Source organism: Calypte anna, chromosome 1, assembly GCF_003957555.1.
Source record: "Calypte anna isolate BGI_N300 chromosome 1, bCalAnn1_v1.p, whole genome shotgun sequence".
Classification (NCBI taxonomy): domain Eukaryota; kingdom Metazoa; phylum Chordata; class Aves; order Apodiformes; family Trochilidae; genus Calypte; species Calypte anna.
The window spans coordinates 39,662,927-39,678,025 of record NC_044244.1 but is presented as its reverse complement, the minus strand read 5'-3'; the positions used below and the strand labels follow the sequence as shown (position 1 = coordinate 39,678,025).

At 40.3% G+C, this 15,099-nt stretch overlaps 1 protein-coding gene across 2 annotated transcripts in view; it reads right to left on the bottom strand.

Moving 5' to 3' along the window:
* The window catches only part of KIAA0930 (KIAA0930 ortholog), a 73,815-nt gene that overhangs the window by 57,270 nt on the left and 1,446 nt on the right, over positions 1-15,099 (bottom strand). The window lies entirely within an intron of this gene.

Sequence of the window (15,099 nt, the reverse complement as noted above, 5' to 3'; positions counted from 1 at the left end):
ACCTAGAATACAGCCATGCTATGAAATCACACAGCTTAATATTAAGAAAATTCAACCCAGAGCTCTTCAAGCTGAATGACTCTTTATCAACAATACATAACACAGGAAAAGAGCCCTAATAAAAAGGAAAGCTCAATATTTAATATAGTTTCATTTTCCAAGATTAAGTTAATAAATCCCACTGCATCAGCAACAGAAAAGACTCCAACCACTTGAGAAACACCACTGGAAAGGAAGAGCAATCAACCAACACAACATGTTTCTTAGTTGCCTCCTTACTCTTAAGATGTTATACTGCTGTTTCTGCATTCAAACCGTTCTTTTCCCTTATTTTCTGTTTTACTGAATTTCACCCAAGAGAGAAGTGATTCACAGAAGTTATCCTGAATGTGCTTTAGGCACATGTGTAATGTACAGATGAAAAGGAGAACAATACACAAAGTTTTTTCATAAACCAAATTGCTTTTTCTAGGTCAAATTGAGCATCTCCTTATACAGAAAGCATCTAAAAAAACATCTCCCTGTTACTTTGTGAGGAAAAGGACACCATGTTTCAAATACAAGATTTACTAAGCATCCTCTTGTAGGTTTGGCAGCTGTTTGTTTCTTTTCCTTCCTATTTGCTTACTGAACTATCATTTTTGCACTTTGCCATTCTAGATACCGGTAACACATCTTTTATGTGCCCTCACTCACTCTTAAAGTACTTCTGGTCACCTCAGAAAACTTCAGTTCCTGGAAAATTTGATTCCTGCTTTCTAAACTCCACATAACACCTGCCACTTTGATGACTTTTATCATATTTGTTTTCCCTTTCCTTTCTCCCATTGAGAGGGAGGCAGAATGACCTTTGAAGAGGTCTAGCACAAGTTGAACATTCTTTTGGAAATCATGTGAAGAGAACAACTCAGCTGACCCTGCAACTCATACTGAAGTGCACTCTAAGCATGCACATAACTGTAGTTATCAACACAAACCTTAAGGTGAACACTTATTTTTACCTCACAGCAATGTAATACTATGTACTACAGTGCTGTAACACATTTGATGCTGAGTTCCAAAATGCAGCAGACATAGAAATCTTTGAGCAGTATTTTGATAGACCATTAAAACTGACAGAAAAAAGTATGACTGAAGATGTCCAAGTTTGAACACTAGTCACAAAGTCTTGCTGGGGTTTTAGAGTTTCCTCACATTTGGACTGTATTTGATTCCTCCCATTTAAAATAAAATAAAAATAAAAATAAAATTTTTGCTTATTTGTTACTTCATTTCATGGAGCTAATGAGAGTATCAAAGGAAAACAACTGTTTGCTCACACAGAAGCATCAAGAAGTCTCAGTGCTTGAGCCCTGGGCACTGTGCTTTTCTCTTTTATCTTCCTTGGGGTGTTCTCTCTATTACATGGAAGCAGAAGGCGAGGGAGACCTTGCCTTCCCTCATCCACTTTGTTTAAGTTCGTTTCCATTTGCACTCGTTCTTCTCCCACTACAGCCTGTCACATATCATCATGGCCAAGCAGAAAAACACAACCTCCTTTAGAAAAAGAAATGTAAAAAAGTATTATTAGAGTTCATAGCTCTTCCTTTCAGTCTTCTTTCTTCTGTTACTATGTGGTCCACGGAAATCATCATTTTATTTAACACTTAACATTGAACCAAAGCCTACAGGATTTAGAAGCAGGAGCTACTCTGCACAGATTAGAGATGCCCATTTTGAAAAAGTAGGATACAAAGTGATCCATAAAAAAACCTGAGAAATATTTTTCAAGACAGAGCAATCCTAGATGTTAAGTTTAGAAAGAAATAATTAAATACCATATGTCAGCATGAAACACCAAATCAAGACAACCTTACAGGCGAGCATTTGCCAGATTAATTTAAGTATCTACACACATCAAGGATCAACACAATTGACAGGATACAGTCATCACCTGCTACTGAATTCTAGTGCACAAAAATAATAAATTCATTTTCATCCAACAGTCATCTCCTACTTTGCTGTAATTCAGTCTCTCATACATGGAAGCACATGATAGTGCAGTCTTCAGTGTGAAGTTAAGATCTATTTCACCCATAGTTTGACTCCCATGTATGCACATTCCACCAATAACAACCTGTGACAAACAGTTGCTTTGAGGAACTGGAAAACTCTGGCACCTTCACCAGCAGCTACATTCAAACCTCAACCTAATCTATGCGCAATTCCATGAAGGACTGAAGTGCTGTTTCCACAGATTTATTAATCAGGATAAGACCAGACGAATCACCTAGTTATTCCATTTACATAAGAAACTAATGCAAAAAGCTTATGTTTTGCCCAAATTGACATAACTTTTGGAATTTAGAGTGGGTGCAACCATCCTCCCCCAACAAAGGCAACTTTGATTCCACTGGCTGCTATCACTTTAAACCCAGCAGAAAAGGGACAAGTGGTTACACATTCCCTACTGCTGTTTCCAGGATCTACCAACAACAGTCCCAGCCTTCCCAAGACCTAAATTCAATATGTGAAGATCACTTGGTAATTTAAGAAGTATGCTGACACTCCTGGAGTGCAGAAATTTTTCTGTAACAAGACAAACATGCATGTTCAACACTATATATATATATATATATATATATATGCTATTTTTGTTCTCAACCATAACAATCACTCTGATCTGCTAGTCCTGTAAATTTATGATATCCAATGTTTCTATTTTCCCATGTACTAAATACCACTACCACAGCACTCAGAGGCTATTGTGGTAGATCAGGTAAAATGAGCAAATGGCTTTTTGGAAGAACTCCAGCCTTACAGAACAACTCAGAGTGAGGTTGTTACTGATGTTTTCATGTATATACCTCCCCTATAATCTTATCTTTGCTTCAGACTGCTAGTTAGCATCATACTGTAAAGGTAGGAGGAAGGAATAATTATTACAACAGCAGTTTGTGGGGAGGCAGAGCTATTTCCTACTAATGCCTGCCACCATACACTGGTATTTTCCAAATTCATCTTCTTTGTTCTAAGTAGAAACATTGGCAGCAGCTTTCCAAGTGAGCACTCAACAGCTTTGCACTGGAAGCTGTAATTCTCACTTACCTTCTAGACCACAAACCCACTCGCTTTTAGAATCTGACAACCAACACTTTCACCCATCTTGCAGACAAGATCTAAAAAAAAAATACATCCTGTTTGACATTGCATCTCTGAACTGAGTGTCTAACTCAACATAAAAAAACTAATCTACAAAAGGAGGTACTTCTTGATAAACCAAGCCCTTTAAAAATCCCACCTTGGGTTGCTTTCTAGTCTTCAGGCTAAAGCAAAGTGGTACAAAATGTGAAGTCCAATAAATTTAATGTCTTTGCCAGTGCCTGGATATTTCAGCCAATTAGGCAGCACAACCTTTAGAAGCCTGCATTAATAATAACAAAATGTTAAGATAATAAATATAGCTGTTTAGCTAAAAATAAAAATGAAGCATGTCTACCCACTCACAGGCATCCCAGTGAAACCTCCTCTTCCTGCAAAAACAGGCCTCTCTCTTTAAACAAAACACTTTCATACAAGGAAGAAAAATATTTCTTTTACCAGCTTATCACTTCACTGGGAAACTACCAAAGGAGCTGAAACCAGTCCAAGGCCAGCCCGTAGTCACTGCATGGGGCTTGTAGAACTGCAGATGGGGAGATCAATCCCCTTGACAGCACAGCAGCCTTTTGCACTGCAGGTGTCTTGTATGTGTCAGGAAAGGGATCCTTCTTTTACAGGCCAAATAAAGCACAAGACTTTGTTTAGTTCACAACACAGCAATTGAAAACATGAAAAACCTTCTCCCTGGGGAAGCAGTTATTACTGGATTAAAAAAAGAGAAAACAAAAAAGGAGGAATTTTAGCATCAAACGTGACATACTAACTTCAGTCAAAAAGAACCCAAAACAACTGCCCTAAAGCCAGCAGCACGCTACTCAAGACAGAGAGTAACTACTGCAAAGCTGCTATTCCATTTAATAAATGGAGGCTTAGTCTCCCACTAACACGTTAGCTGCTGAAAATATGCCATCCCTTTTTATTTGTAACCAGCAACACTATTACAATTCCTCCTCTAAAGAAGAGACTTCCACAGCTGTGAATCCCTACATTTCTGGAAGGCCTATGCCACAGAGGGGTGGCCCAGGGAATATGATATTGAGCTAAATATTTAGGAGACTTCCTACCCTTTTGCTTCAGGCCTGGAACTGGTCTGTGGCTTGACACTTCAGTTCTGTTTCCTCTGCTTTCTCTCCCACCCACAACATCACCCCCAGCCAGCCATTCTTCCCAGACTGAAAAATGGTTATGAATTATGGCTTATAAAACCAGAAAGAGTCACAACATTTCTCTGTTGAGAAATCACTACCTCTATCTCATGACAGTTACAGTCCTCAAGTAGGAACACGTGACTTGAGAAAGAATGGTTTTATTTAGAAAATTCCTCAGAAAAAGCACAAGTAGGAAATGTCTTTTCCTGTTTTCCACCTTACAAACCCTCTACCCTGAAACTTTGCTTATGTAATTTACTACCTTTTGCTGTTGCCACTTAAGTTTTGAAGAACAAAAATCTTAATATTCTTCCATTTAATCATCAAAGCACTGAATAGTGCTTTGATTGTGCTTTGAAGTATAGATCTTGCATTTGAAGAGACACATCAAGGTTGCAGATATAGTCACAGAAACTTCAATCTCCCACTGCCCTTTTGTTTCCTGTAAATTTTAGAAAATGCCCTCAATCTCAGTTTTAAGAGATAATGACAAACAAGTACAAGGCAATCATCTTTAATGCCCCTCCCAAGCCATTCTATGATTACACTTTAAATTGCTGCATTTTTCACAGCATTTTGCCAAAGAAACATTTGTAATTGCTTTTAAAAGTCTCCTGCCAGCAAAGTAGAAAGAGGAAGGACATGTCTATGCTTGATATCCCCCTTTTGCTTCATTCAGAACACTACAAGACAAAAAATTTGAACCTGGAGTTTTCTTCACGTCTGGCAGGTACCTAGCTATACAGAATAATTCAAGATGGAGAGAACCTCAGAATGCAAGTTTTGACCCCCCCAAAAAACACAGACAATTCTGGGTTTACAGATCTTGTTAACTAAAGCAAAATTTGTGTTACTTACAGGCATTGTTTATGTTCAGATGGGGAGCAAAGCCATTAAACTACTTAACACTGCAATACATGACCTGTCTGTCTGTTCTCTCTGCCGTTCCCATTTGCTCCACCTTTCTGCCAACCCAATGAGCTCAGGACTGAAGAGAACATTCCACACTGGACAGACTCATGCTTTCCCTTGTGCACTGCATTATGGCTATGCTCTTCCACTCCTCTGGGATGTTGCTTTATGGAAGGAGCTCTCTGCTCCCACTTAGCCTTTGCCCTAAAGATCCTAGCACCCAGCCATAGGAGAGCTTTCACTATGATGTAATGGTTTGTTATTTCCCAATACCAGATAGGGAGCACAGGTCCCAAGTTGCCAGCAACTTCCCCAAACCACAGGAGAAATCCACAGAAGAGTAGAGACTAAATCCAGATCATTGAAGTTCAGCATCAGTGGTTGGTGTACCCCTCCTCAGTGTGTGCATGCAGGGTTACAGCCTTCAGCTGTGTTCCAGTTTAGAGAGTGACTCATTCCTCCCCCTCCTTCGGTAGAGCCAGAAACATCCAGTGGAAAGAACAATGAGCAATAAAACCTCAGGCTGAATAAGGACTCAAAGTTTCACACAAGCATCAGATGGATGACAATCTTCTATTCCCTAGCAACACTTTAAAAAAGTTTCATGACACTAAAATACCACTAGCTAAGGTGGTGCTCCTGGCCACACTACAGCCAAGATGTGAGGCTGCCTCTCATGCAGAGGATAGAGCAGCTCCCAGAAACAGGACATCAGCCCTCCTGGAGTGCAACACCTACATCAAGAGTCCCATCTGCAAAAGCTGCATCTTAGAGCTCCAGAGCAAAATATTAGAGCAAGCTTCAACCCAGGATTCCAAGCAAGTCCAAACTTTTAAGTCTCATCATTTTGGAGATACTTTAAAACGTTATTTTAGCAATAAAACGAGCAAAATTTAAAAAGCAGCAAACAGAGTACTTTGGATCTTATACTTTGCCCATTGACTTGGGGGAAAGACTCAAACACAGAACAAATACTAAAGGCATCATTCTTCCGTAAAAAATAATAGCTTTGTCTTGTCACAGGATCAATGCATTGAATTAAACATGTATCTCACTCAAAATGAGCTAGCCTGACATCACTGAACAGAAGAAAGTGAAAAATGTCATTATAATTATTCTTAGTCCAGGAACACTTTTAAAATACCTGCCTCTCCAAAGCACCTCATGTACACCTTTAGATTTCTGTTTCTTTTTTAACTGAAGAAAAAAAATGTTGCTCATGAAACACAATGCAGCATGAGTCCTGTGAGTCAGAGGAAAGAATAGAGTATAATGTAATATATGCTTGTAATATCAACGATCAAAGAGGATGAAATTAGTTCCCCTTTAGTCACATAAAACATGGCCTACTAACAATTCACATGACACTGACTAGATTTAGTCACCCTTGTTATAAAAAAATTCCCAAAATAATGCAGATCTGAATGGATGACCATTAAACTGCTCATTGTATAAAGGAAAAAAGAAAAAAAGGTTTTAAGCATTCCTATTAAGTACGTAAAAGCTGGATCATGATGTTTAAAAAAGCCACTGGGTTTACACAGAGCTTTTCCTCCAAAACATACTGCAATAAGCTTACTTTTGTTTCTGAAAATATGAGCTCAGGCAATAAGAAAACAAAAGTGACCCTTATAAGGAAATAAACTCATATTAAGACTCAATACTTAAATCACACTAAACAGCCTGTGTCTTACTCAGAAACACTGAATTTTATGGAAATCCAAGGCCCTCTCAAGGTCTTTTAAGGCAAGTAAATATACATATTATTTATTGAAAATACAACACCACTAAATATTCAAGAGCTCCTGTATTCTCTGGAAAACTACAGGAATAATTTTCTGGTAGAATCTTTCACAGCTCTTACCAGAATACTAGGAATCAATTTCCAAACACTTCTCTCACCTTGATGATTCAGCATCTCCAGGTAATTACATAAAACTCTTCATCGTACAAAGACAGCTCAAGCTTCACTGGTGTTTTAATCCATTTCTCAAGCTCCTGCTGATTACTTGGAGCTCTTAGAGACAGCACTAGGAACTCTCAACTCACTACTTTTCATACAAGCTTGGTAGTTAGACACACAGAGATTGGATCTACAACATTCTATGTTATTTTCAGATACATACAATCAGAAGTAATACGTTTTCCACATCCATTTGACCAAGGGAAACAGCACCCAAGTATTCAAAGTGCTGCCAATCTTCCTACAGAAGACCCCACATATTGCAGCCCCAATGGACTGATAAAGTGGTAGCAAGACCCAACACAAATTTCCTGAAACCAAGAACACAGGCATGGAGTCTGCCTCTGGCAATTACTGAATAAAAGCACTCCCTCTTCTGTATGGTTGCTTACAAAAAGCTAGGTCACTATTGAGCCATAAAGATTTTCACCACCGCAATACTCGTGTCAAAACCAGGGGCAGCCTCAGTCTGACTCACTGAGCAGTCTGGTTAAAGAGGAGAGACACAGTGTCCAAGGATCCACCTTCCCACAGAAGAAAGAAGACCCAGCAAAATGGATCAGGTGGCCTTAAATCAACTTCTGAACAGCAGCCACACCATTGTACATGGAAACACCCTGGAATGTTTGAAAATGTTGGTCCCAACATAAAAGGCTACAGATTGCCTGCCATGTGCCATGCTTTCTGACAGATCCAGTTGTAGAAAATAAAACTATGCAAGTCTGTCTGTGAGCAAGACAAGAGGGCACGGTCTCAAGTTGTCCCAGGGGAGCTTTAGGTTGGATATTAGAAAGAATTTCTTTATGGAGAGGGTGATCAGACATTGGAATGGGCTGCCCAGGGAAGTAGTGGATTCTCTGTCCTTGGAGATATTTAAAAAGAGACTGGATGTGGCATTCAGTGCCATGGTCTGATAACTGCAGCAGTAGTGGATCAAGGGTTGGACTTGATGATCTCTGAGGTCCCTTCCAACCCAGCCAATTCTATGGAATATTTTAAAACACCAAATGCAGTCTAAATACCAGCACCAGCGGCTGTTTCCTCATTCTGCAGTGGCAGGAAGGAGACAAAGGAATCATTCTTCATGTCATAGGAGCCTATCTGCTTGCAAAACAATACATTCAATTCAAAGGAATTTAACTTTGAGACCTCTAGTGAAGCTTGTTTAATGAACACCCAGAGAAGGAAGTTAATATTATTGTTGTTAGTGTTCAGCTTCTGCAAAGTACTAACACAGAGGCAGTATTACAATACTAGAGATGAGGCAAACCAAAAGGACCTGAAGACAGAAAGTGAGAGGGGAGACCAACATGCTTCATTCTTTAGGAAATTCAGTTTTTCATTTCTTTGGAAAGAATCCAACCAGATATACTGTTAAAACTGTAGAAGATCCACCCTGAAGTGTAAAGTGTCTTTTAATTCCTACAACAGACCTTCTATCCATCTTAAAGTTAAAAACAGAACCCAGACTTCAAAATGGATTTGTGACTACTACTAGATTTAGCTAGTATACTGATAGAACAAACCCAAACAGCTAAGGCATAGTAAGAGATGTTTGGTTTAAAATTCCCTCCCATTATGAGGCTTACAGATTCATAATTCCAAAGAGGAACTCATTTTCAAAAAATTTTTGCAACTTTTACTAGCATCCAAATATTAACAGTAATGTGCCTTATTTTAAAAGCTAACTGTTTATGTTGGTGGTGCGACAATGTTTTGAAGGTTTGGTTGGTTTTTTGGTTGGTTTTGGTTGGGTTTTTTGTTTGGGTAGGGTTGGTTTTTTTTTAGGGGGCGGGGGGGGAAACAGGGCTGGAGGACTGCATTGGTTTGGGGTTTTTTTAATTTAAAAAAAATAAATAAATCACCTCTCTACTTCAAACAACTCCAGTCTGAATCTTGTAATTTGAGCATGCATAATCTGTAGCAGGACACAAAAATCCTATAAGGCTTCATATCCGTGAAAAATTAAGAATAAACTATTAACTGCCAAAAAATATGTAAGAGCTCTAATAAAGACCACATTACATTATTGATCTGGGATGATGTCTGAAGCTGACCTTCACAGCCAAATTACAAATCCCCTGAAACACTGGTATGTAATGGAAAGTGACAGGAAATTAGTGACAACATCATGAACAAAGTTCTAATAAACAAAAAAACTGAATTTAAAATGAACCCCATAAGGAAAAACAAACAACAAACAACACAGGTATTTAACCTGAAGGGCTGCAGCCCTACAGTTTACCCCAGACTGCCATTCTCTATGACTTATTCTATTCCCAAATATCCCATGCTCGCCTGCAGAAGTATCAGAATTGGATCCTAGGGCACAAGGATCCAATACTCCTTCTGACATCAGTTACTTTTTTGTCAGCCTTAAAGATCATTATTTGCCTCTGTCTGTAACCCTACACAATACTACCCCAACATCACAAGGTCTCCCAGTCCCACTGTGAGATGCTCTCATCTCAGACTCTGCCACCATAGCACAGAAACACACCACAGCAAAATCACAGCCTCTCTTCTGCTCTGTGATCCCAACAGGAAGAAATCTCACCAATAAAAAAGCCAAGCATGCCACCTAGCACAGCCCTGCCTTGCAGGCAGGTTCCCAGCAGCCACCTTCAACTCCTCATTCTCACTGATGCCATTACAGCAAGAGACATTACCTTAAGAATTGGCACTGCACCCTGGTTTTAAACTTACCCCCTCCAGCCCTGATACAAGCATTCAAAATCACCTTCTGTCCGACTTGCCTGAGCCTGATGTCCTTAAAATGCAAAAAGCTTGCTGAGGGCCACCCCACACCAGCACCACAAGCTCCTCTCTCCCACCTCCTGTTTTCCAGCACTGCCAGCCCTGCTCTTTGCCCCTGTGCCTTGCAGGGAGAAAAAACAGGACAGATCCCTCACAGGACTTGGGGTCACACCCCTCACCCCATCCATTCTGCACACAGAGCTGCTGGGCAAGCAGAAACTCCTTCCCATGGATGGCCACCAACAAACCCACAGGCTCAGAACTGCCTCCAGCACTGCTTTCTCAGACACCACCCTCTCTCCAAGCACCCAAATACATATCAGAAGTACATACGCATGCTTGATTTCATAAATTTCTTCCAGAGAGTATTCTATGCCAGGAAAAAAAAATACTTTAAAATACTCTTCCCCTTCTACCTCTAAAATACATAAGTAAGTAGCATTATACCCATTTCCATTTCTATTTGCTCATCTTTCTCCAACACAAATTTGAGGTTTGATATTCAGCAGAGCTGGTTAAATAACTTTAAGTGCCTACTTTAAATAATCAGTTCTCATCTTGTTTTGCATTTTTACTTTCTAGAACTTTTCCTGGAAAGAAACAGATTCTTTCTGGCTGCAAGTGTGGAGTTTTTTCATTTTTTATTTTACTCATTAGGAAGCTACTCTAGAAACATTTATTATTGCACTATTTTAAAATTACTTAAATATAATTTCTTTCTTCAGTATTTGACTATCATTTTTATTGAACATTTCATATTCACTAGCTGTAAAGTATTCTATAAAGGACTGAAGAACCTGTACAAATATTAAGGTATTAATATTAAAACATTATTCTAAACTCATATTAAACCCTTTTAAACGTGTTAAATGAAAAGAAAGTAAACTTATCAACATTTTTGTGTATTAAACGAACTCATTAGAAGGCATATTACTTGTAGCTGCTGAATCTGTCTATGTCTCTCAAAGACAGCAAGATTCTCATATCTTCTTGCTATTCATAGATCAAAAGCTCCCCAACTTCTTGTAGTTTCTCAGCTTTGACTGGACAAGTCACTGAACTAACTCCACGAAGAACCATGAATGAACATATTTTGTTTCTGCACGAAAGCCACTCCTGTCAAACCAGTTCTATACCACAGCACATTCTCAGCAGGCATTTCCACCTACTCAGTGGTTACATTTTCTTCAAAGTTTCAAAGCAAATATATCCTTCGTGAATATTCTAATTTAATTAAAAGTTATTACACTAAGATAAAGGTCTGAATGTAATACTTTCAAATCCAAATTATTCATTCTTCCTTTCAATTCTTCCCCAAAATTTCTTCCATCACTCTTCATCCCTCTCCCTACATTTTCACACTTGGGTCTTTACGTTTCCATTACGCTTTCACAACACTCACATGCACAAGCACTTCCTGCGTGCCACCTCACCTTGCCTTCTCTCAGGAAGGCTGGACACCTATTTCTTTCCAGGCTTTACTCATCAAGATAATTTGGCATATGAATCATCCCAGTGCCTCTACTCCCGTGACAAGCCCTGAGGTGCCTGCTGTGCAAACAAGTCCAAGCAACCCTCGGTCTTTGAGGATGAACATTTCTCCCTCTGCTGTCCTGATGCCAAGTATGCCAAGAGGATGCCTCCTCTACCACAGGGCAACTAAAAGGAAGAAATGCTTCATTAGTGAAGTTTTGGGTTTGCATGGCAAGGTTTTAGTAGCAAGGAGACAACAGGGGTGGCTTCTGTGAGAAGCTGCTAGAAGCTTCCCACATGTCTAGCAGAGCCAACACCAGCTGGCTCCAAGGTGGCCTAACCACTGGCCAAATCTGAGCCCATCAGTAATGGTGGTAGCACCTCTGTGATAAGCTATTTAAAAAGGGGCAAGGGGGGGGCTGTGCTACTGTATCAAGAGAGGACTGAGAATAAATGAGAGAAACAGCCATGTATTCACCAAGGCCAGTGAAGAAGAAGGGGGTGTAGGTGCTACAGATGCCGAAGCAGAGATACTCTGGTGAAGCCCAAGCAGTCCATGGAAGAGCAGATCTCCACCTGAAGACCATGGAGGTGCCTACACACAGGAGCAAGTGGATGTCCAGAGGAGGATGTGACCCCTAGGAGAGCAAGATCTTGGAAGGATCCCCATGGAGAGAGAAGCCCACAGTGGAGTAGGTTTGCTGGCAGGACTTTGGAACCCCCACACTTAAGCAGTCTCTTTCCTGAAGGTCTTCACTGTGTGTAAAGGACCCACACTGGAGCAGATAAAGAGTGCAAGGAGGAAGGAGCAGCAGAGATGATGCATGATGAACTGACCACAACCCCTGCTCCCTGTCCCCCTGAGCTGCTTGCTGGGGGGAGAAGGTAGAAAAATTAGGAATGGAGCTGAGAGCCCTGGCAGAAGGGAGGCAGTGGAGGAAAGGTGTTTAAGATTTGGGTTTTTTCTCATTATCCTACTGTAACCTTCAAAGTCGAGTCTGTTTTGCCCATGATGATAATTGGCAATTGATCTCACTGTCCTTACCTCAACTCATGAGCCTTTTTTAATTTTCTCTCCCCTCCTCTGTCCAGCTGAGGAGGAGTGATAGAACAGCTCCATGGGCCCTGGGCATTCAGCCAGGATCAACCCACCATGACTGATAAGACCATCAGGCCTTACACACGATGTGGCCTTTGCACTGGCACCCTTGACCAGCACCATTACAGCTCTTCAGTGCCTGATGGCAGCAGGTTTCACCTGACTTCCTGCAGCCCATGGGGCAGCCACCTGCTCCTCAGGATCATTACAACTTCTCCACCTTTTGCTTGGCTTCACATCCCCATTACTGATCAGCCACAGATCCAAACATTGCTCAGATTGACCTATTTATTTTTTCTTATTCATTATTAGTTCCAGTATGCACCAAATCACACCTCCACCCAAGTACAGGGTGCTACACTAAAGGCAGGGAAATTTGTCACTGGAGGACAGAAGGAAAATAAGGGAAAATAAGCATCCAACATTACACACAAAGTTTCAGGCATAAGCAAAATAAAACTCTCTCAGTTCTGGACTTTGGCAAAAAAGGTAACCTCAGAGCCTTACACACAGCCTGGCTGAGAAGACATGACATTCCCCCAGGACTATTTTGCCAGAGAAATGTTCTGACAAACAGCATTTCAGAATGAGTGTTGAACACAGCACTGGTGTAATACTTTGCATAACTGGATGACACAAACATCCAGACAAGACTTCTTGAAGCATGAACATCATTTCCCCATAGCAGCTTGGTAAGAAGTCACACACAAGTCTTTATTTTGAAGCATGATGTCAGATTTGCTCTATTTTCTACACTACACTAAGACAACAAAACAAAAAATCCCATGCAAGGGGATTTACATTTTTGGACAATACTTCTTCAAATGCTCCTGTGATATTTCTGAAATAAATCAATTCCTCTCAACAAAATCCAGTGTCAGCAAAAATAACAATTTCCTCCTTAGGCGGGAAAGTAAGTGCTCATTTAAAGGAAATAGACAAAAGGAGAGAGGCCACTCCAGTTATGACCCAGTGACTCCCACTCTATTGTTGGGAGGTTAACAGCACTTGGGGGGAAAACCCAGAATTTAACATGGTCAGAGTCTATGCCAACTGATTTCAGGAGAACCCAGAAAAGCTCAACAGTTTTAACCTACTGACACATATGTAGAGGATTTGGCCATTAGGAAAAAGAAACACCACAAATATAAAACCAGCTGTGGGCATGTTCCTCCTGCAGCATAACAGGAGACATGCAAAGGGTTGGATTACTGGAACTGCTTTGAATAACAGCACCCAGGCAAAGAGAGTAGACAAAATCTTGCTGTTAGCCACCTGAACTCATACAGGACTGACTACTTTCATGAACCCTGATCTCAAGGAAAAACCTTTATGTCTACTGTGCTGCTACTGCTCAGTATAGCTGGATTGGCTATTCTAAATTGGTTGCCCTGCAACAGCATTTCCTAGTGCAATACATGCACTAAATTTAAACCATAGGATTACACCTGATAACTTCTGTTCATCTACAATTTCTATTGCACACCACTCTGAAAGCTCAGTGTGTTTCTTAAGGTAAGTATTTAAAGTGTTTTACTTCCCTAGTAATAAATCACAAAGTAGGAAAAAAGAGCACTCGTTCATTGTGTGTGACAATGTTATACTGCAGCTAACATGCAGCACACTATGAAATTAAGATCTTGGGAAGTCCTTCAAGATACAGAAGTGGAGATTTATTCAGTCTCCTGGGCCTTAAGGAAGCTTCCTAATATGCTCCTCCTAAACTAAATAATAATGTGTGCAGATTTTTTTTTAAAATGGTCAGATACTGTGACAATTCAAACATCCCTGTGGCAACCTGAGTGTGTAACTTCTAATGCTGAAAGGGGTCCTATTTTGTGTCTCTGTATGCTTGGGGATTAGCAAGGAACACCAGTGCAAGAGGGAAACTATATTCAGCAGCTGTGCTCATAAACAGCCACCACGGACCAGCTTCTCCATGCAATAAAATTTCCACCACCCCACAACAACCACCACAGTTGAAAGCAATCACACCCATTAACAGCCCTGGGCAGGGGACCTACAGCACATCTCCACCTGCAGGACACAGCACTTCTGGGAAAGACATAAAAGCTTGGCAGACCTCAGTGTTATCAGCTAGAAGTTCATCTAAATAAAAACTGAACACCTGAGGCAATGATGTGATGATATATAATCAATTTCCACACAGGTACAGGCAAATACAGGCAAACCTCTACAGCCAAGATCAGTCCCTCAGTATAATGAGCTGAACCATTCTCCTGAGGTTTTCTTCTCAAGCCTTAATCCAGTAGGAGATGTGCAACACTGACCCATTACTTGTGTGATTATCCCAAAGTTACACAGCCTTTATGAGCTACTGTGGATATGTGTTCAAACACAAGTGGAGAGTAATCATTTCTATATTCTTACAGCCAACTAAGTTTTTCTCATTTCGAATTTCAGTAAAAGAAAGCAATGGTGACACCTCTGTTTCCATACACCTTCATTTTCCTTCCAAAACTTACACAATCAAACAGGAGCTGACAGCAGCTTTTAAATTAAAGCAATTTCACAGGCATTTAGATATTGTGGTGGCCTTTTTTTTTTCCTGTTGTTAACAGCTTACTTGCCACAATCCTTTATTT